This window comes from Apodemus sylvaticus, chromosome 1 (genome assembly GCF_947179515.1).
Source record: "Apodemus sylvaticus chromosome 1, mApoSyl1.1, whole genome shotgun sequence".
Lineage (NCBI taxonomy): Eukaryota > Metazoa > Chordata > Mammalia > Rodentia > Muridae > Apodemus > Apodemus sylvaticus.
This window is the reverse complement of record NC_067472.1, coordinates 18,802,724-18,826,198: the sequence shown is the minus strand read 5'-3', so window position 1 is coordinate 18,826,198 and position 23,475 is coordinate 18,802,724. Positions and strand designations below refer to the sequence as shown.

The following is a 23,475-nucleotide window of genomic DNA, read 5'->3' as shown; positions in this document are numbered from 1 at the left end:
ATGTCACCCATACAAAAGTACATGATTTACTGATCCATAAAAGAAAAGAATACCTTCCGTTTTTTTCTACTGAGATTCTACTAACTAAAGTCACCATACCATCATGTATGTGGCCTTAAAAATCTTTATTACTAGGACACTCTAGTAAATTTTAATCACTAGACAAATTGTTCATGCACTTATCTATGGCAAAGATCATGAAAGAAAGAGGAACACAAGGATCAACACAGTGATCACAGCTTACGACTGCTGAGTAAGCAGGAGAGGCCAGATAGGCGTGATGATGGAGGTGCCGCGAACCCGAGGAGATGCATGGCTAGGAGGGATCACTGAATCCGATCTTGAGATATGATGAGTTGTAGATACCATAGGATAGCACATTCTTGTAAATGGATAGCTAGGAAGTTCTGTTTTGTCAACTGAGCAAATTCCTTAGCTTTTATTTTAAAATAAAATAATGTTAATAATACCTAATTAAAGACTTTTTTGTCTTCTGACTTCTTTATTGGATATTTTCTTTATTTACATTTCCTGATTTCCCCTCCACAAACCCTTTAGCCCATGCCCCTTCCTTCTGCTTCTATGAGGATGTTCCCCCACCCACTCCCTCTTCCCCTCTGCCCTGGCATTCCCCTACACTGGGGCATCAAGCCTTCACAGGACCAAGGGCCTCTCTTCCCATTGATGCCCTACAAGGCCATCCTCTGCTACATATGCAGTTGGAGCCATAGGTCCCTCCACGTGTACTCTAGGGTTGGTGGTTTAGTCCCTGGGAGCTCTGGGGGGGGGGCTGGTTGGTTGATATTGTTGTTCTTCCTATGGGTTGCAAACCCCTTCCGCTCCTTCAGTCCTTTCTCTAACTCCTCCATTGGGGAACCCATGCACAGTCCCATGGTTGGCATGATCATCTCATTAAATGCTGAGAAAGCATTTGAGAAAATTCAACACCCCTTCATGGTAAAAGTCTTGGAAAGATCAGGAATTCAAGGCCCATACCTAAACATAGTAAAAGCAATATACAGCAAACAAGTAGCCAACATCAAACTAAACACAAAGAAACTTGAAGCAATCTCCCGAAAATCAGACACTAGGCAAGGCTGCCCACTCTCTCCCTACCTATTCAATAGAGCACTCAATGCCTTAGCCAGAGTAATTAGACAACAAAAGGAGGTGTCAAAGGGATATAAGTTGGAAAGGAAGAAGTAAAAATATCACTATTTGCAGATGATATGATAGTACAGTCAATGGACCCCCAAAATTCCACCTGATAAACAATTAAACCTGATAAACAACTTCAGCAAAGTGGCTGGATGTGAAAGTGGCTTTCCTCTACTCAAAGGACAAACAGGCTGAAAAAGAAATTAAGGAAACAACACCCTTCACAATAGTCACAAATAATATAAAATTGGTGTGACTTTAACTAAGCAAGTGAAAGATCTGTATGACAAGAACTTCAAGTCTCTGAAGAAAGAAATCAAAAAAGATCTCAGAATATGGAAAGATGTCCCATGTTCATGGATTGGTAGGATTACTATAGTAAAAATTGCCATCATATCATAAGTAATATACAGATTCAATGCAATCCCCATCAAAATCCCAAATCAATTCTTCATAGAGTTAGAAAGAACAATTTGCAAATTCACTTGGAATAACAACAACAACAAAAAAACCCAACAGGATAGCAAAAACTATTCTCAACAATAAAAGAACTTCTGGGGGACATCACCATCCCTGACTTCAGGTTATATTACAGAGCAATAGTTAAAGACTTCTAAATGGCACAGTTTAAAACACAACAATGTCTGGTGTGTGTTAGTTACCATATAAGGTTAAGGAAACTAACTGCATTTTTGGATAGGTGTGTAATTATGATCTTAGAGTATTTGAAACAGTGAGCTGAAAGATGACAGGGTATATGTACTATGGAAAAACCAGAAGGATCCCTGCTTGGTGGGCTCTTTCTTATTTCAACCTATGAATGCTTCTCAATTACTACTTTATCAATTCTACAAAGACTTTTCTCCACATGGTTAAATATCCCTGGAACAGAGATGTCTCTTAGGATCTCTCTTCACTTGCTAACATCTTGGATTTGGTGTGGTATACACAATCAATCTTTCTTCTTTGAGCCTTCAAGACAGCCTACATGCAAACATCCTTTTTTATCTATTATTTTATACAAGAGTTGTTCATCAATTACTAAACTACGAGATTGCTGAAGGTCATGACTGTGAGGGTATGCTCAATGGCTCTGCCTACCAAAGGACCCCAATAAAAATTGCTTTGGTTAAATTGAACTCTGAAGCAGAATAGACACTGGTTTTAGAACTTCTGTTTTTTTATTTTTTTTATCCACTACTCTCACATACATGTAGTTGACCCCTGAGGATCCTGGGAGAGAATAAATACGTTAAGTGGCTGCCACTTGAAGTTCTGTGTATAATCTAGGAAGGATAAAAGAACCTCATTAATAAGTAGAAAGAATAGACTTCTAAAAACACTTCTGAAAAGAAGCCTGTGGCCATGCATATCAAATTAAGAAAAGAGAACAGTAAATAATAGAAAAATACCAAAAATTCTAAAAATGGTTTCTATTCTGCTTTGGAATTGCATTTAGTCAAAGAAATGTTAATTGGGGTTCCCAGCACGTCAATGAACTGAAGGGTTCACCTCTTCAAGCCTACTCTCTTTGTAGAACATGCTTTCAGCCGTTACAATGGCCAGGTGAGTACCCTTGGCCTGTGTCAGCTGAACTTTCTACCATCTTTCTGTCCATCGCTTCCAGCCCTGTCATCCCACTAATCAAGACCTAAGATCACCTCTCACCTCTTAGGTCCTCAGATCACATGACACTCTTAGCCTCCATGCTCATCTGAGGTACAGCCTTCTAAAGCCCCTCTGGTGCCACGACAGGGAAGAGGTACTTTCACTGCGGTCTCTGGTATCACTATTTGATTTTTCTCTTTTCTCTCCACAGCACTTCCTGTGGCAGTTGGGGTTATTATTATCCCCACCAGAACTTCTTTTTCCCAGGTCAGCAGCCGAGTTGTATGTGTTAGAATTTCCAACACCAATAAGCCCAAACAAAAACACACAATCCAGTTATGATTATAAGCTATATGCCTAGATTGGGCAGATCCAATGCTATACTAACTTATTCCCCAGCTATAAGACCCTTTGTTACTTGCAGTTTCTCCTGGTCACATGGTTTTGCTCTACCATGGCTTCTTCCTCTTCTTCTTTCTCTTCCTCCTCTCCCATTTTCTCCTTCCCTCATTCTCCAAAGCCTCTAGTCCACCTTTCTCCTCCACTGCCCAATCACAGGATCTAGCCTTTATTGACCAGTTAGAATGGGGAGAAATGTACACATGCAGTCACCTGAGTACATGATCGACTGCTTGTTGGGGTGGTGGTAACCCTTCTTGAGAAAACAAAATTAACATCAAAATACAAACAGCATCGGGACAACCCACAACACTACCCAATCCTGTCTTTTTTTTTTTTTTTTTTATAATAATTTTGACAGAAGCGGGTTGCATCACCAAGCCTGGGACTCATCCTAACCCCTAAGGCTTACTACCTCTCTGCAGTGGACCCACTGGCTCTTCTCTGTGGGCTTTCACCATTACCTGGGATCCCTAGGCCTCTGACGTCATGCCTGCTGTTAATCTAAACTAGCATTTTCTTCTTTCTCTTCGGTCCACTGAAATGTTCCCATACATCTAGGACTAACTCAAGAAGCATCTTCTCTACAAATTTTCTCAATTGCTACTAGAAATACTCCCTTCTCTTATCTTACAGTGCTTTTTTTTTTCTCGTATAGCTTTATTTGACTTACTTTATTGTGTATTGAATGGTGATTTGTACTTAATTATCCACTTCTTCATAAAATTCTAGTTCCTCGTGGTTAGGGTCCTCATCTTAATTCTTTTTATCACCTTCAACAGTACAGTGGAATGCTTAAGTGGATAATTACACGAAAGCAGAGAGTTTTTTAATAATAACATGAATTTCATAAAGTTCATTAATATTCAAGAGACGTTAAGTTAAGGATCTGGAAATCCTTGTAATTTTGAGGTCTGTAAAATCAACAGGAAGATCTGTTGCTTGCAGAAGAAAGCTCACAGGCCTGGGAATAGAGGGATTTGTGTTTTTGTGTCAGCTCTGCCTTTGGAAGGTTACATCTTCTGACTCAGTCTCTCAAGGCCTAGATAGGCATTTTGCTCTATATCAGATTTTTTTTTTTTAACTTTTACTTTTGATGGTATCTGCACAATATTTGCATTTTATTTGCTTAATAGTTTTCTTTACGTCACCGAGGCCTTAAATGAGAATATTTAGGTAATCTTGGCCTCATTGTAGTAGCTATGTTTTTTTTTTAACACAAAATAAGTGTAAGCACTAAAATGACATAAATCTGTGTGCGATTAAAATATCTTTCTGTGTTGCTAACTGTAAATGGAACATGCTTTGGTAGGCAATAGTCTAGACTTAGCTGTCTCCCCTTCACTCTCAAGGCTCCTAAAATCTTCCCTAGGGTGAAGCCATAACTCCCTCTTGAACCATTAGCCAACCCCTTTAAATGAATGTGTTTGAGGGGAATGAGTCGGCACTAGCCCCTGGGATCAGAATGTAACTTAATAAGCTTTCCCTCACCTCTAATGACTGCACTCTGCTTTCTTTATACCTCCCCTCTGAGCACACTGCTGCGTGCACACTGCCTTTTCTGCCGTCTCCACCTCCCTGAACAGCCCAGTATGTATTTGCCTGCCCAGATCTGCCCTCCTGAGAGCTGTTTATGTTTGCACTTTTGCTGGTCCGCTGGCTTGCCTAAGTAAACTCCCGTTTGAGGACTATACATTTTGGCACAGTCTGGTTCTCTACGGAATTCTTTCATCCATTAACACCTTTTGTCTTACAGTTATCCCAAAGTCTTTGCTGCTTTTGCCTCAAGCAAGTAAGTCCATGCTATTTGGGTATTTATTGCTGTTCTGTGTGCTTTCACTTGTTTTTTATACTTCTACAATGGACATATATAAAGTTTTTAATGAAATTATGAAGTTTAGTTTTTACAAATATGAAAAAGACATCTTACCATAGATGATAGAGTAACGGCAATTTAACTTTGTTCTTTTTCACATCCATTTGACAACAAAAAGATCGAAAGCCAGAGTTTTTAAAAGTCCCATTAACAACAAAATAAGGATGTGTTCAGGATACTGAGTTAGGTTTCTTTAAAGTAGAATAAAACTCTGAAGTATTACTGCCTTGGAAGAATATTCTTGTTAGCATGAAGAAAGCAAAAGGTGTAGCTAGAGAAACACTGTCTCTAGAAGACTCTGGTCCTTTCCACAAAAGGAGTGAGTTGAAGAAGGAGTTCCTTGATCATCCAACTTTATTTCCTATTATGTGAACTTCTAGCCAGGTAAGACTGACAGTGATGGAGGGGGAACTAGCTCACAAAGCTACAACACAGAGAATCCAAGTCTAAGTGGACACTGACCTCTGGAATGCAGGACACACAGCAACCATAACTATATTAGTAAAAAAAAGATGGCCCAATTCAAATATGTATAATACATAGAATAGGAGAGAAATACAAATACATTATTTTCCAACAATATTATTGTATATGTAGAAAAGAGGATTTACATGTGATTAAAGTTCAAAGAGTTAGGCTGGATGTATACTTCAATACTGAGTGCTTGTCTGACATGCATGAGGTCCTACATTGAATCCTTAGTGTACATTCACACACACACACACACACACACACACACACACACACACACACACACATTAAATTTAACAATGTCATTAGATATGAGGCTGGCATAAACCAAATCAATTTTATTATGGTACACTAGGAACAACTACATAGAAAATAAAACCTTAATAACCAATAGTTATTCAGTATCTACAATTATATTTAATGATAGGTAGAGTAAACCTTTACTCTGACAATGATAAAATATTATGGTGAGAAATTGAGAAATCTAAACAAATAAAAGGATTCGGCATAATTGTAGAATGTTCAATTATATTGTAAAATATTGTCTTTTTACCTTAAACTACAGCTTCAACGCAACCTGTGTTAAATTTTTAGCAAATTATTTTCATAAATTAATAAGTAAATTCTAAAGCCAATATGGAAATACAAAGAACCAAATGGAGAACTCACTTTTAAGAAGAAAAAAAGCTGGAAGAGATTTAGATCTCTAGATATGAAGGCTTACTATAGAGCTGTTGTAATTAAGATGCTGAGATTTGGTGTCAGAACAGACACTTGACTAATGAAGCCTGAGTCCCCAAAAACCGACCCTCCCTCTCATGTACAATGTTCTGATGTCCAACTTGGCACCAGTTCAAGGAACTGGGGATAGGATGATATTATTCAACACATAATGCCATGTCAACTGAATCCACAGGGAGAAATATTTATTGGTTCCCATCTAATAGCCAATTCCAGGTACATTCAGATATATACATAAAAGGCTGTTGGAGGAAACATGGGGAACATCTTTGTGACAGTAGAACATGCAAGCCATACTGAAACAAGACCAAGAAGGCAGTTCAGAAAGGAAGACTGAAAATCAGATATTGCAAAAATTCAGACTGCATTTTCACCAAACACCACAGAAGGGGCACAAAGGCAAGTGACTGAAAGGAAGAAGATATATTCACAGTACAAGTATCTCTCAAAAACTTCATATTCAGAATACAGAGACAAGCACAGACAATTTGATGGAAACAGGATCAGAAAGTCTGAACAGACACTTCGACAAAGTGGACATCCTGCCCAGGGAGCATTAGAAAGATGCTCAATTCACAGGGATCAGGACAAGAACTGACAGTGCCCACATCCAGAGTGGCTAGAACGAAAGAAAAAACCAGCTGTGGAGTGGAGGAACCTGAGCCTCTATGAACTGCTGGTGAGGATGGGAATCTTCACAAGTATCTGTAAAGTATCTACATTTAGACATATGCACGTTCTATGGCCCTGCTACTTCATTCCTAGGAAGACAGTCAATAGAAATGTGTATGTTGGAGCAGGAGAGATAGCTCAGTGGTTAAGAGCATGTATTGTTGTTTTGTAAGAATCAAGTTCAGAGCCAAGCACCCACGTAAGGTGGCATCTTGGGTGTGGGACAAGTACCACATGTCTTTGCCCCTTTGCTATCTGCTTGTTTATCATGGTGGCATCTGGTCAAATTTTAAGTAAACCCATGGCTTCTCAGCAGAGGAAAGGAGAAAGCAGGAGGCAGTTACCATCATTATGAGGACCTAGAATCTGAGGTAAGATTGGAGGATTTGCGGGGAGTTTGGGGGGAGAAGAGCCTGAGGGGGTCAGAGCAGAGAGCTGGGCAGGACTGCAAACGACCATCGCCCCAGCTCTGCACTCTACTCTTTAAACTTCACTACAAACATTGTGAAGACCCGAGCGACGCGCACATGACCCTCTAGTAAGGCCCCAGCTTAATTTCCTAGCTGATCCTTCCAGTCCCCTTGAGTAGTCCAACTACATGAAGCAGTTTCTTCCATGTGAAATAGGATTCAGCCTTTATCCGAATTCTCCTCTTCACTTAACTGCATAGCCAGACCCAGATAACTGCCAGGTCTTTGAAATGCAGCTCAGGAGCCATCTCTCCACGGGACTCTAGATCCCTCTAAATTCCTCCTTGCAGACAGAACTGGTCTGGGACTGACTTCCCAGTTCTTATAACTCTCCAGGTCCTTTACTTGTCCTCGGAAGGTAAGTCGCTAAAGAGTAAAACTGACCGTGAGCTCACCTGCCCCAGAGGTTAATTCAAGAATGTAATAGGTGTGTTTGTGAATGTTTGTTTAATAGTAAATGGTGAATGTCTGTCAGCTGGTGGATAGGTGAGTTAATAAGGACATAGGAAAAGAAAAGAGAAAAAAGGAGCCTAGGACACAAGGCTAGACCAAAAGGAGAACCAGCGCAGGCCAGAAGAGCAACCTGCGCAGTAAGATGTCTGAGGAGATACAGCCCTGGGGGAGTGCGGTTTAGTGGTGGAGGTCAGAGGGGGCAGAAGGGAGAGTGTACAGTGGCAGAGTGGCCGCTTCCCTAGACCCCTGGATTGAGCTGAGGGAGCAATAGGCAGACTCGAGTTGATTCCTCTAAACAAGGGTTCAAATGCCAGAGGGACTGGGCAGAGAACTTATTTTTCTAAAGTAGGTAGAGTGCTGTGCAGTGAACAGATTTCCATTTTTTTTAAAGGAAACTCCATGTCCCCTGCCCGGCTCCCCACTCCCCACACCCCCTCTCCCTGCTGCCTCTGCCCAGGCCCAGTGAGGTGGGCGGGACAGCACAGGCAGGGGGACAGTGAAGCGGGTGAGCTTTCTTATCCATCCAAACCTTACCCCTTTCCCCTTTCGAGCCCTCTGCATCCTCTGCTGCCCTGAGCAGCATCGAGGGCAGGCAGAGGGCAGGCCACTGGCGCCTGGATGGTGAGCAGCACTCACACTCGCTGCCGCTGGCGCTTTCCCCACTCATTCCATTTACACGGACACACACAGGCCTGGGACAGACATTTGGACTCTGTCATTAGCTGAACAAGTTCCTTAAATCTGCACGACTCCATTCTTTCATCTGTAAACACTTTTAATACTAGCACTAAATTTACAGGATCTCTTGACGGTGAAGTGTATTCACATATTTACACAACCTGGCACGCTGGTAACTATTGTTGTAATTTCTTTATGCAGTAATCTATATTCTTTTTTCAAATTTATAGTTGTCCAAGAATTTGCTCACGTCCAAACCCACAGCATTTCTTTGCTGCCATCTGCAGCAGAGCTTTATGGCTCCAGCCTCTTGGTGGCTGCCCATCCGCATCCACTAGCACACAGGACAAAGCAATTTCTGTTTGGCAAATTGAGTAGTTAAGAATGCTGTTTCCATTAATTTTACTACCTACGTACCTCCTGGAGGCAGGGCGAGGCAGTTTGGTTAAACTAAACCAAACAAAGCGTTTTAAGCATTAAAAATGAGTGCTCATTTGCAGTTGTTCTAAATCATCTCAGCCAGATGGGCAAGTCTGAAATGCTTCTAAGGGGGGAGAAGAATCCTAAGTTTCCCCAGTAACCTACATGCTTCCAGCCCTTACTGAAGCGACTCTTCTGAAGAGTCTGATACCTGGGCTGCCTCTACTGTGTATTATCTAACCCGGTTGTGTGCTCTTGACCACTGGAATAAACTGGGGCCAGGCTGGGCAGACTGCAGCTCCTGTCACCCTTTTCAATGCCTTCCTGCTGAGTGATGCCCACGTCTATACTTAGTGTGCAGAGAGGAGCACTGGCTTCAGGGGCATGCAAGGCGCTTCAATGCTAAGTGGTTGGTCTTTTGTTATTTTGTGGAGTGGAAGAGGAAAAAGGAAGGGAAAGAGGAGAGGAAGAAGAGCATCATCATCATCATCATCGTCGTCATCATCATCATCATCAGCAGCAGCAGCAGCTGAGGTCTAACCAGACAAAGCCTGAGGGATTGTTTTGTTTCTTTGGCCTCTTTGCACTGTATGATCACACTTACAGACGAGACAGAGACAGCGAATGCATCACACGTAGATTTAATTTCATCTTTACCTAAATAGATATTGTTACCAGCTCCAGCACCACCACCACCATCATCATCTTGTTTTACTGAGGGAGGGGAAAGAAGAGATTGAAAGAGAAGAGAAGAGGAGGGGAGGAAGAAGAGAAGGCAAGGCGAGGGAAGACAAAGGGAAAGAACGGAGCGTTTCCCTAAGGTTACATCTGAAATTGGAGTCCAGAGCCTGGGCTCTTGGCCACGGTGCCCAGGTCTGTAGCACTGGCAGGAACACCCCGCCCTGACTGTTGTCTTTGTAATACTGCATTCTTCAGGATGTTATGGAATGTACCACATCTTCTTGAATTCTCACAGCTCTGCCTCTAGCTAATGAAAATTTCATTTTTTTTTAATATGTAGTACTGAAGAAAATTGGTGCTCAGAGAGAAAACACATTCTGTCCAGGGAAAGGTGTTATAGCTGGGACTATGGCCGTGGACTGAGCTCTGACTATGATGTTCCTCTTAGAAAGGGGGTTTCTTTTCCTGTAGCTGAAATGGACTGGACATGCAAGACCTACCACGAAGCCTACCACCTTTAACACTGAGGGGCTAGCATGGTGACTGATCATGGGGCACATTTAGTGACTGTCTCTCCAGGGGCCTCAGACCATACTTCTCAGTCTCCTGTGACTTTTTTCCTGTTCTTTATGAAGCCATGCTAAAGACCTGTGGGGTCCACAGAAACAACTATACATTTGTTTTCAGGTCAGGCTTCGGCTCTGTTAGGAGGTGTCCATTTGACCACTTCCCCAAGCCTCTGTGCAGTGCCGCAGGATAGGGAGGCTCTGCGGCAGAGCTCTGTCACTGAGCACAGGGAAGAGCGTGTCGCTTTGCTCATTCCCAGGAGGTTGCTTTGATTGCGTTTGTTTGTTCATTTGTTTCCCAAGGTAGAGCACAGAAGTTCTGAGTTAGAGGTTTTCTCACAAACGGGGAGGGGACTTCATTCCTGTGGCTCCAGAGGGAAGAAAAGAATGGAAAGAAAAATGGACACGTGAGAAGAAGGTCAGACTCAGAATATCACTAGTCCTTCGCTAGCCCTGTCTGTCCCCAAACACGGAGCTCTCCGTGGACGCACAAACTCCCACGGGAGGACACAGTCTGTCTGTCTGTCTGTCAGGGAGGAAACGGCAGTCTGTACTGAAAAACAAAAAATGGACAAAATATAAAACAAACAAACAAACAAAACACTACTCTGAGAGCAAGGGACACACACATTCCTAAGTCACATCCCAGGAGCAGTAACTGCTAGAATCTGCCCAAGCGCCGCTGCTGCAGGGGCATCTGCCTGGCTTGTGAGGCAGGATGAAGTGTGAAGCAGGTGAGGGATAAGGAGAAGGCTCGCACATGTCCCTTCTGAGCTGAACCATATGGCTGCGTGAACTTTACTCTTAAGTCTTTCTAATATTAATCTTCTTTTTCGATGTTTATTCCTTGGTTTCCTGACAGAGAATGCTTGAGTGACATATGAGGTGAGAGATTTGGGGTGTAATAATACCATGTCGTGGAAACACTCATAAAGCCGTGACCCTGTGGCATAGGAATTCTACATGGGTTTGCACAGGTATTAAATGTTCTGGCTTGGCTTTTGGAAGTCTGCTCTATCCTGACACTAGGATTTCTAAGCTGGCCTGGAGGGAAGCAGGCCTGCAGCTTCCTGGTGTTTGGAGCAGATGGAGAAAGAGTCTGAAATGTTCCTTGTCATCACCTCTGGCTGACAGACCACAGGCAAAGGAGGCAACAGGGAGAAGTCAGACCAGCTGATCTGAGAGAAAAGAGAAATCGACTGGGGTGCTGTGAGTGTTTCCTTCTCTGTGTTCACCTCCAAATGGGTGAGTGGACAGAGAGTGTGCATGCATGTGTATGCATCTGTATGAGTGTGTATGCATGCGTGCGTGTATGTGTGTGTGTGTGTGAGTGTGTGTGTGTATGTGTGTGTGTGTATAACACTTGTCTTTGGCTGGAAACAGTAATAAATCAAGGGTTACACAACCACCACTAGCCACCTCCTGCAGGTCCTGTCAAATAAACCAGCCTCCGAGAGCACAGCTGGGCCAGCAGGATCCCCAAAACTGTGGGTCCACCCCATGGGATGAAAATCACACATCTGGGATCAGGCTTTCCAGATGTGCACAGGGCTAACATAGAAAAGACACTGCTAGAAGACCATATAATTCTCAAAAACAGTTGTGGAGAACTCAATTTTTTTCATTTATTTTGTATGTTGGGAGTGGGTACCTATGTGCCATGGATGTAGGAGCCATGGGTGTGGAAGCCATGGGTGTGGGAGCCATGGGTGTGAGAGTCATAGGTGTGGGAGCCTTGGGTATGGGGACCTTGGGTGTGAGAGCCTTGGGTGTGGGAGCTGTGGGTGTGGGAGCCATGGGTATGGGAGCCTTGGGTATAGGAGTCATGGGTGAGGGAGCCTTGGGTGTGGGAGCCATGGGTGTGGGAGCCTTAGGTGTGGGAGCCTTGGGTATGGGAGCCATAGGTGTGGGAGCCGTGGGTATGGGAGCCTTGGGTATAGGAGCCATGGGTGTGGGAGCCTTGGATGTGGGAGCCTTGGGTGTGGGAGCCTTGGGTGTAGGAGCCATGGGTGTGGGAGCCTTGGGTGTGGGAGCCATGGGTATGGGAGCCTTGGGTATAGGAGTCTTGGGTGTGGAAGCCTTGGGTGTGGGAGCCATGGGTGTGGGAGCCTTAGGTGTGGGAGCCTTGGGTGTGGGAGCCATGGGTGTGGGAGCCATGGGTGTGGGAGCATTGGATGTGGGAGCCTTGGGTGTGGGAGCCTTGGGTGTGGGAGTCATGGGTGTGGGAGCCATGGGTGTGGGAGCCTTGGATGTGGGAGCCTTGGGTGTGGGAGCCTTGGATGTGGGAGCCATGGGTGTGGGAGCCTTGGGTGTGGGAGCCATGGGTGTGGGAGCCATGGGTGTGGGCGCCTTGGATGTGGGAGCCTTGGGTGTGGGAGCCATGGGTGTGGAGCCATGGGTATGGGAGCCTTGGGTGTGGGAGCCTTGGGTGTGGAAGTCAAGAAAACTGTGGTAATTGTCCTTCCACTGTGTGGGCCCCATGGATTGAACTTAGGTCATCAAGCTTAGCAGCACGTGCCTTTTCTTTGAAAATAACCACAGTAAATGCTTGGGCTGCTGGCTGTTCAGTCTGCTACAGTTTGCTTCCCTATGGTGTCAAGAGATAGAAATTAGGATCGAGTTGCTTGGAAAAAGCCACATTGAGAGGCTATGGAGATGGCTCGGTCAGTAAAGTCCTTGGTACACAACCATGAGGACCTGAGTTCAGCCCTCAGCCCCAGGTAAAAGCCAGGCTAAGTGGCAGATGACTGTGATCCCAGAGCTGGATTGGTGGAGACAGAAGGATCCCTAGGCCTTGCTGATCCGCCAATAAGTCTGAGTCCGTGAGCTCTGGGTTCTATGAGACACTGTCTCAAAACAAAGCAGATGGCGCACAAAACGGAAGACATTTGACATATATTTCTAGCTTCTACATGCATGTATATACACATACACACACATGTGTATAAGCACCCCTCCCCGGACCCACACACAAAGCCATGGTGTGGAGTTTCTTTTGGGGGTGCTAAAATGACTTCAAATTAGACAGTGGTGATGGTTGTATAACTCTGTAAATAGAACAGAACATTCTGAATTGTGTATTTTTAAAGGCTTATTTTATGGGATTTATGTTATAGATCAATAAAGTTGTAAGAGATGGGTCAACCCAGTCAGTTATCTTCCCATTCTTTTATTATTTTCTAGTTTTAATTAAATTGTAAGTTATACTTTAATTACAAATTTAAAGTATTAAAATAGAAATTTAATTAAAATATGAAGGACCCTAACATGCCACGTAGCATTTCAAACTATAAAATCAACCCCCTTTCTTTTCATAACCATATACAATATCTTCTTCTTTTCCTCCCTTCTTTTTCCTCCTCCTTTAAATAATACTATACCTGTCAAAATTTACTTGTACTTCCTAGATAATCTCAAGCAGTTTTGACTGATCTTCTCTTCAATTGGTTAACAAATGCGTGCTGACTTATTCCTATCTGTCTGCGTAGACGAGACTCAATAGCACAGAAATGGGGGGTGGAGGATATTAGCAATACCCCGCTATGGCCTCCTCTGTTCGGAAACTTTCTCTTTCATCTCTTTCAGGAAAGCTCAGGTCCCATCTCAGCTGAGGACCATATATGCCCAGGTAATGCCCTTCCCTGCTGGATCTTCCACTCCAGACTCGCAAACTGACCACCAAAGAACCTTCCTCTGACACCATTTCTACTTGTTATATTGACAAAGTAAAGGACCCAACATGATTCCAGCTTCTTGTGGAGTCTAAGTGCTAATAGCTGTGCAGTGTCGCACTGGTGTCTCTGGCGCCCTCACTGTTCTTGCCACACTCCAGGCAGGCCTTCTAAGTCTAGTCAAGAGTTCCTTTGCTGTGGCAGAAATCTACCTCAGGGTGCCCGTTCCTTGCTCCTTGTCCCTCCCCTCTCCCCAAAGTCAGATCTGAATATTCTTTCTTGAAGAAAGACTCCCCCCCCCCCATCCCTGTGGCCTTCTTCCTTGTATCTGGCCTTGTGTTCAGCCGTGGTCCATTAGTTTGGTGCTGTCTATGTGATGTGGTTTCTGAGCTGCATTTGCTTGAGCTGTGTTATGGTCTGTGCTTGGAGGTTCTCAAATGAATGTGTGCTGATTTGGTTTTAAGAAACTCTCTTGTCTGCCCCAAATTTCCTCTTCTGGACTAAGAGGAAGGATTTGTTTTTTAACAATAAACTGACAACTAGTAAGCCCTAAATTGTCCACACACGTAGTGTAAGGACTATTTCATTTCTTTAGAAAAAATGTGATCATTAAAATAGAAAACTCGGGAGTGAGCAGTGGCTTGGTAGCTAGATACACTGCCTTGTCTTTTCAGCTCCCATCACCTGATCTCCTTGTCTTCAGAAAAGACAGAGCTACTCAGTCTGTTATCAGAAATACAGAACAGGCCATAGACCTGCAGAGGTTGAGGAGTGGACAACTGGCCAGGAAAGGTCAACTGGGCCCTTTATAAACTGTATCTTAATTTCAGCATGAAACAATCATCATGTCCAACTTCAAAAAGATTATTTCTTTCTGATACATTTCTAATTATATTACTTATGGATATTCAACATTCTTAGAGTTGTACTGTGTAAAACTTCAGGTGTACAAGTCGGATGACTTAGCTTGCTGTGATCTCACTGAGGGCAGCCAGCCTATACAGCTTTAAAAAAATAAAATCAGAAAAAAGCATTAAGTCATACTAGTTTAAGGAGAGATTTATTACCTAAACTTTTGAAAGTCAGGGAATGTCAGAGTTGGATTCCAGGAGAGATATTTCTAGAAAAGGAAGGGGAAAGACCCCAAATATGTCAACATTTGGTCCATTCTCTGCCTGGAACAGTCAGTAATGCTTTGGGTTAAACACGGGTTTCATATCGCACAGACTCTAACCTTGCACAAAGCATGCCATATTTAATGAAAGATTGCTGAATGGTTTCAAAGGAGTAAAATGCTTTCAGCTTTTCTTTGGTTTTTTGAGACAGGGTTTCTCTGTGTAGCCTGGACTGTCCTGGAATTCACTCTGTAGACCAGGCTGGCCTCAAACTCAAGAGATCTGCCTACTTCTGTCTCGCAAGTGGTAGGATTAAAATGGCACACCCTCACTGCCCTAATTTTACATTTTTCAAAAATCACTTTTCTTGACACAACTGGCCAGTTATACAAGAACTGAAAAATGAATAGGATCCTATCTCCAATGTTCCCACAGGAAAATTAGGATTAATTAGTTTCTTACTCCTAAGACTGATTGCAGAAGATGTAGTGCTTGTGGGTTGCTGGCATACATCATGAGAGTAAGAAATCATTTAATATGCATATGTGTATATGTATATTATCTGTACATATATATAATAAGTGAGGCACTCAGAGATGCTGCCAAGATAAAGCTCCAAACACTTCACACACAACCTAAGTTTTCTGTGAGGAAGGGCCCTTGCTTTGGACGCTGGCAGTTACACCAGCCACACGGCCATAGCTCTGAGTCTCCCTGTAGCTCCTGGGCTTCCTGTCTATTCTGGGACACGACATCTTGGAGTTCTACTTCAAAGCAAGATGCTTCCCTTGTTTGTTTCTTATCTGGCCTTAGCTTGTAATTCTGAAACACGACTGCTTCCCCCACACAGTATATCTTCTTTCCACTGAGACCAGATGCTATTGATGATGATTTATTTCTTCCCTGGAGAGGGTGTCTGCATGTCCCAGAGGTCAATTTTATTTCTATGAACATTTGGCCGCATCTTAATGAGCATCTTTCTGCATCAGCCTCTTGCTCTGATCGGATGCACACATGCTCACGTGCACTGGGGCGACTGGGATTGAGCTCTTGCAGCTGAAGGCACTTTGTGAACTCTCATACCTGTCATTTTATCCTTTCAATGCATCCTTCCCATCTCTCCGTGTCCCTGCTTTTTCAACAGTGAACTCACCTTCCATGACTAATGCAATCCGTAAGTGGCCTTCATGCTGGTTCCACAGACTTTAATTTCCTAACATTTCCCTTTAGACTCCCCCTAACATCCTCTTTTTAAAAAAGAAAATCCCTTCTTGGAATTAGTCAGTGTCTCCACATGGCCCCCTGTGTGAACTCTATCCACAGGGCTCAGAGGCTTCAGGTGTATAGCTGTGCTCAGGTCTGGCCTGCTCAGGGGGAGGTAAGGCAGCCGGTCCTTGGGTGGACTTTCAGCTGCCACATGTGCTGAGTCCCCTGCTAGGAGTGGTGAACAAGGCAGGAATGAACCAGCTGAGGCTCATGAGCTAACGGAGCTCTTGAGTATTTAGTGTGATGTTCAAAGCTGAAACAGGAAGCAGAGGCTCGGCTGGGTGGGATGTGGCTGAGAGGGCACTGGTGTTGGGTAGTGGATCCCGGCTGGTTACTTAACCATAAAAGGAGACGACATTTATCTCCTGGGAATCTTTGTGAGGCTTCACCAGTGCAACGCTGTATATTAGGCACTGTACATTTCATTATTTATTGCTATTAGATTTTAAAATGTAATAGCAGCATTTAATGCAGGGACCTTAGAGTTATTCATATAAAATACAGAACTTATCTCTACTGTAGAAAAGCTTTCAGAGACAATGTGTAGAAGAAGGGAATTATTTCCGGCTGTTTCATGAGCCTGATTCTGGAGAGGAGCATGTGTGAGCACCTTTCTAGCTCTCACCGTCCCCATCCCCAAAGGGCCTATCGTTTTCATCCATGACACAGCTGAAGGTCTGTATGGACAGACAATCTGAGAGCTGTTTCCTATTGCTTCAGAATGAAGAGACACTGGGCTCGCTGCCTCCCTCCCGTCTAGGGCACTTCATATTTGACTCTTACTCTTAGGCTAGAAAATGAAAACTAATTGGAGCTCAGTCTTTGTATATCTTTTACTTTTTGATAAGGGTCATGGATCAAAGTCCATGAGAGCTTTATCTGCTGCTGAGGAGGCCGGGCTTGTCCTAGAACATGGAGCTGTGGATGGGAAGCTGAGGTAGCAGCCCTTGGAGATGGCCTGGAATTTAATTTGCTTTGATGAGTATATCTAATGAGATTACAATTATATTTCTTTTTTCCCATCATTTTATCGATATATAATTCACACTTCATATGGTTCACTGATTAAAGTATAAAATTCAGTGGCTTTTAGTATATTCACAGAATTGTGCATCTATCACTATAACGTTAAAAAAATATTGTTATCAACCCCCAAAGGAAACTCTGAACCCCTCAATATCATTCTCCAGCCTCTCTTCCAATCTCTCAAACCTAGAAAAACATTAACCATCTGTCTACCGACTCCCATGAGAGGCCTCGTACAGCACAGGTCAGTATGAATATACATCAAAGTTATAATGTAATGAAAGAGAAGGATAACTAGGAACAGAATGTTAAGAAATCTTTCATTATTTAGAACACATTATTTTTTCAGGATAATTATTAATATATCACTTTTATAAAAAGCAAATACTTGAAAGAACAGGGATGGGGCATGAGCTTTTCATGGGGGACCCATAGGAACAGGAGCAGGAGGACTGGGAGGGCCTGGAGAGAAGACCGAGTGCCCAGAATGCTGGAGGAAAAGAAGCGGGGGTGGGGGGGGGCAGGGGCGGATAATGGCTAAGATTCCCTTTGTGCTCTGAGATCTAGGAATGAGGATTATTTACCAAAGGACACTCTCAGGTTGTCCTTAGTTTCCTGCTAATTTAAAGTGAAGTAGAAGGGAAACCCAGGGATTGAACAGTGTCAGACTGTGGAGACTGGGGACTGGATGGTTGAGGACTCCTAACGAGGATGATCACGCAGAAATGAGGCTCCACTATTAGAACCACCTCTACCTCAGGGACATTTATAACACCCACAGGGGATGGCACCTTTCTTCCCTTTTTCTTCTCCCCTTTACATTTTACCGTTTTCTGAACTAGCAGGAAGGAGGGAGGATGGGAATACAGATTTGTCAGTCACTGTAGGAGAGAACTAAGAAAACCCAGAAAGTCACCTTAGAAGAAACGGTATCTATGTATGTAAGGGTGAATTATAGGTGCCGGTTAACAGAGTAGCCACGGTGGCCGTGGATGGAAGCAAGATGAACTAGGGTATTGTGAAACAGACAAGAAAGAAAGACCGTTGTGATTCTATGCTTTTTATTGGATTTCCAAAATGGGGTTTCACTGTGTAGCTCTGGCTGTTTTTTGTTTTATAAAAAGATAGGGAGAGAAGGAATATGTTTGGTGGAGGTGTGGTAAGGTGTGGGGAGAGGGGTGCCTTCACGGGCCATGCTGAGGCATCCCTTCCCCCTGAGGGACCAGCCACATGATGGATGGTATGGTATAGAATAGGGTGTATTCAGGGCACGGGGAGGGGAGTTGAGAGGGGAGTAGGGACAGAGAGGCAGAGAGAGAGTAGAGGAGGCCAGCCATAGCCATGTGGGGAGACAGGAGGGAGAGCAATGGGGAGAGAGGGGGAAGGGCTGAGAGGACAGAGTGAGAGCATGAAGGCGAGAGAGAGAGAGAGAGAGAGAGAGAGAGAGAGAGAGAGAGAGAGAGAGAGAGAGAGAGAGAGAAGGGTCAAGCAGCCCCTTTTCTATGAGTCAGGCATACCTGACTGTTGCCAGAGAGACCACCAAGCAAACATTTTGATTCTAACAGGTGTCCCACAGGTAAAGTCATTTGCACGAAGACAAATGGTGGATGGGTAACAGCAGTGGCTGTAGTGCCCTTGATGCTGACAATGATCGCTAAGTGTTTGCTGATCCTCACAAAACCCTGGGATGTAGGTACTTTTATCAGCCTCATTACATGGGTAAAGAAAGGGAAGTTTAGAGAGATCAAGTCTTGTGTCTGAGGTCTCACGGCCGGTGTGAAGTTAGGCTCCTGGCCTGGCTTCTTGTCCAGTGTTGGTGCCGTGTTACAATGACTCCTAAACTCACCGAAAAACTTCATTTCCCAAAGCATCCAAGTTAAGGACCAACTGCTTACTATGTTGTCATTCATTGTGTAATTTAGCGAATTCATCTGAGGAAGACAAGGTTTATATTTGTAGCTAATTACCTTCTAGAATTTTACCAAGTCAGTGTTCTCCTATGCTCACACCCATAAGTCAGGCTGACACTGACTTTGTTATCAATAATGTACTATGGATTGAAATTGATTACTGAGTTTTTAAGTAGAATAAAGTTACCCCCACTTCTTACTGGAAAATATGTGTGTAAGCATTTTTTTTTTTTAAAAAAAGAGCTAAAAAGAAGTGGCTAGTATACATCAGCTACAAAGCAAGCAGCTTACAGTGCAGCAGTTAGGACACAGAGCAGGTTACAGCAGTCAAGGGCATCGGGAGTAATACATTCTAGCATATGAAAAAGTGGGTTAAATGTCCACAGGGGATAACTGTAGACTGGGGAAGGAAGAAGAGCCAGTCTGTGAAGGCCACTCGCTCACAAAAGCAAGTCAAGTGAAGACCGCAGAGAAATAAGAAACTCTATTGGTGTGTGTGTGTGTGTGTGTGTGTCATGAGAAAGAGAGAACGTTCAGCTCATCTGCTTTTTCAATTATGAACAGGAAATATAAAAGTATATTTAATAAACACACTAAAACTGTAATAAAAGTGACTTTAGACCCATGTTGGGAGAAGCATAGAGGGAGTCTGAGAGAGAGGAAACTCAGCAGGGTCCCTAGCCCTCCTGTGCATCTGTCACTGTCAGACCCCTGCCCTTCAGGGTGCCCTCCTCAGGCCTATCCTATTTCTCTGCCTCCCTGTCTCCAGTGCCCATTGCTTCCCTGTGGTTTCTCCCCAGCCCCTCCCCCACTGCTCTCAGAAAGCGGGATCCAATAGGGAACCCCTTGAGGAGCGCAGCTGCTCTCTGCAGCCTTCCCCTGAATTCTCAGTTGCAACACCAGCCCACTCCTCTTTATGCCTTTCCATTGCCAGGATAACATCCACATTGCTAAAGGGTGCCAAAGGTTCTTTGTGAGAGGGAGGGTGTTGCCTCTCACGACAAGTATTTTCTATTTGATTATCACCTACAGAAATTGTCCTTCAGTTTCTCATAGGGAAGTTGAAGATTTCGCCTCCAACTTCAATTCACTTTCATTTTCTCAATTTGATGAAATTTTGCTCTCACTTCCTTTTCTGTTAATCTCATTCATTTCAAACAACACACTGAAACCTATAATATCTGTCAGTAATCCTGCACAGTTACCTAGAATAACCCACAGGGAGCAGAAACCACCTACCAGCAAGCAGAATACTGACTTCCATAATTTCTGTCTTTGTCAACATGGCATTCCTATCCTATGAAGCTCTTGTCCAGGAGGACACAACTTGAAACTGTGTTCTTTTGTTTTGTCAGAAAGTTCCATTTGAGCTCGCATTAGAGTGCTTGTGTTTGACAACAGTAAATGACTGGTGACTCTCTAAAAATCACTGAAGCCTTTATCACAAAATCATTGCTTTGCCAGGCCACTGACCTCCAACTATCATTTGAAGCCATTAGGCCAGTGTCAATCATGTCTCTGCATTTAAAGGCCTCCCCCAAGCCTCAGATACAGTCTGACTTGATTCCTGCCTTTCAGAGATGCTATTAAGATACTGTGAAGAAAGGTTTCTTTCTTAGAATAGCAAGCAGCAAATTCAGTTTTGCTTCATCGGAACGTTAACCTGGTGGCAATTTGGAGGGAGAATCCAACAATTTGCAGTTCCTTTGAGACTTCCCTCCTCTCCATCACCACTTAAGGAGAGAGGTCGAGATTTGGGATCCCTATGGAAGAGTTAGGGGAAGGATTGAAGGATTGAAGGAGCTGAAGGAGCTGGCAACCCCACAGGAAGACAGTGTCAACTAAACAGGACCCCTGGGAGCTCCCAGAGACTGAGCTGGTCTGAGGCCCCAGCACCTATGTAGCAGAAGTCAGTTTTGTCTGGTCTCTGGGAGAGGATGCACCTAATCCTGCAGAGACTTGATGCCCCATGGAGGGGAGATATCTGTGAAGGGGCACCCTGCCCTCTCAGAGGTGAAGGGGAGAGGAGATGGGGAATAGAACTCTGTGAGGAAAGACCAGGAGGGGGCAACATTTGGGATGTAAATAAATAGCATAATCAATATGAAAAGGAAGACAATGGAGCCCTGCTGCCTCCTGAAAGGTCTCTGATCTTTGCGCTCTTTGAGCTCTCCACATGCTGAGGAACCCTTTTAAGGAACTTTCTGATTATCCATTCGATAAGAGTGACTTTTAGCCTTGTGGGAAGGTCTTTTTTATCTGCTCTATCCCATCTCTGTCTTGCAATTTCTTGAACATCTTTAAAAAAGAAATCTTGTTGGGGAAGAGAACAAAGACTCAAGTCTGTCCACACACTAGCCCCCAGGACAAAAACACCCACAAAGGCTCTTCCTCACCGGAATCCTTTGAACTAACCTGGCTTCAGATCCATTTCAAAAATGGTCCGAGCCTTCATTCTGAGAACTCTTACTCCTGCTGTTCTGAGACCGACTGTGGGAGGGGTTACCTTTCCAAGTGTGCCTCGTGAGAACTGAAAATTCAAGTTTTCCACTGGAGATGGTCCAGCCATCTGGACGGGGACCAGTCATGAGGTGCGCGGCGACACCTACGAGGGACTGTTTCCAGGCTCCCGTGGGTTTCTCAGGCTAATCTGCAGCTTCAACCTTTCTGGCCTCATTGCTGCTTCTTACATGTTCAGAATCCAAATCCTCGAGCCTACTCTGTATGGCACAACTGCACCAAGGATAGTATGTTTAAAAAATGTTCATTTGAGAAACACTTTAGAACGAAACAGGATGTAAATAGCAAATAATCTTTATTTCTTAATTGGCATGAAGAAACTCCCAAGAGAAACTCAAAACCTAAAATTGCTTAAGAGATTCCTTTGCCAAGGCTCAGAAAAAAAAAAAAAGCGAAGCACTTCAGTCGTTCTCATAGCCTCCCTTACACTGTAACACATTCCTCTCTATTCTATGTGTTTCTGTTTCCTTCTGCTTCTGGTTTTTGCTCAAACCCACTACACTTCTCACCAGAGGCTCAGAATTTAATTACTACTTAATGCTAAGCCACACTTACTGTAGGAACGAAGCCTAAGTTTTCATTTCTAGTCTAATGTTGAGCTTAGAACCATCAGAAAGAGGTCTCAAAGCCTAGATAAGTCATTTTGAATTCTCTAGAGAAGTCTAGAGTAGACTGATGACATGTGAGGTCCAGGTCTCAGGTCTACAGCCTTAGTCCGTGTGTCAGTGGAGCCTCAGATGCAAAAGGCTGGGTGGAGAGGAAAGAATGGGACACCGGGATGATGTGATAGAGTCAGGATGGCAACTGGAGTTTTTATTCAGTTTTATCAGTAAAGAACAGAGGAGTCTGTGTGAAATGCAAGGAGACACTAGCATGCCCAGTGCTTCCTCTCTAACTCCATTAGGCAGCATCCAGGAGCAGAGCCCAAAGTGGTGACTCTGGGTCTTCCCTCAAATTCATTTTGTCACTTTTGAGACAGCCACCCAATGTAATCTAAGCTCAACCTCAACAATGAGTCCTCATGCCTCCTCGCTCAAGTGCTGGAACTATAGGCATGTGAGGCATGGCCCAGCTTTCTCTCCTGCATGGCCTGAAGGCAGAGGCAGGAGATCTGCAACATTCACTAAGTATTTAAAGTGCGCTCTCCTGAGTGGTGAGCAGCCTACACACCACAGCCACTTCCTGAGTCACTCCGTTGGGGTGCTATGAACTCACTGGTAAGAGGTCACCAGTGCCTGCCTCTTTCACTTGACCTTTCCTCAAATCCTCTGCATCCTCCAAGCTTCAGGAACACTTATGGTTTATTCTCTAATGCCGAATATCTTCCATTCTTACTTTAAAGTCATATTCCATACCTGAAAAAACACTGATGGCCGTATCAGCCCGTGGTTTGCTCACACTTGAATCATGACTTTTTTTATCATGCCTTCATTTAACAGTTTCTAAAAGTTTTTTTTTTATATAGTACTCATCAACACAACTGTAATAATGACATTAAACTGAGAAACATGAGAAGAGCAGATGTATAGCTACATACCATTTAACAACAATTCACACTTATAGAACTCCCACCATCAGTATACAAAACCCTTATGTACAGTGAACTGGATAAGCATGTCTCTCATGGGCTCTGGGATTTGAACACGTTTTTTGCAGTTGGTGACATCCTTAGGAGAGGTTTATACAGCCTTGCTGGAAGAAGCATGTTATTGCAATGGGAGACTGAGACTCTATAGCCTTGTTTTGCTTCCAATTTAGCTTCCTGCTTTGGCCA

General features: G+C 43.7%; 1 protein-coding gene across 1 annotated transcript in view; it reads right to left on the bottom strand.

The window, feature by feature from the left end:
* Hpse2 (heparanase 2 (inactive)) overlaps positions 1-23,475 on the bottom strand; it is a 282,113-nt gene that overhangs the window by 79,400 nt on the left and 179,238 nt on the right. The gene's annotated exons all lie outside the window — the stretch shown is intronic.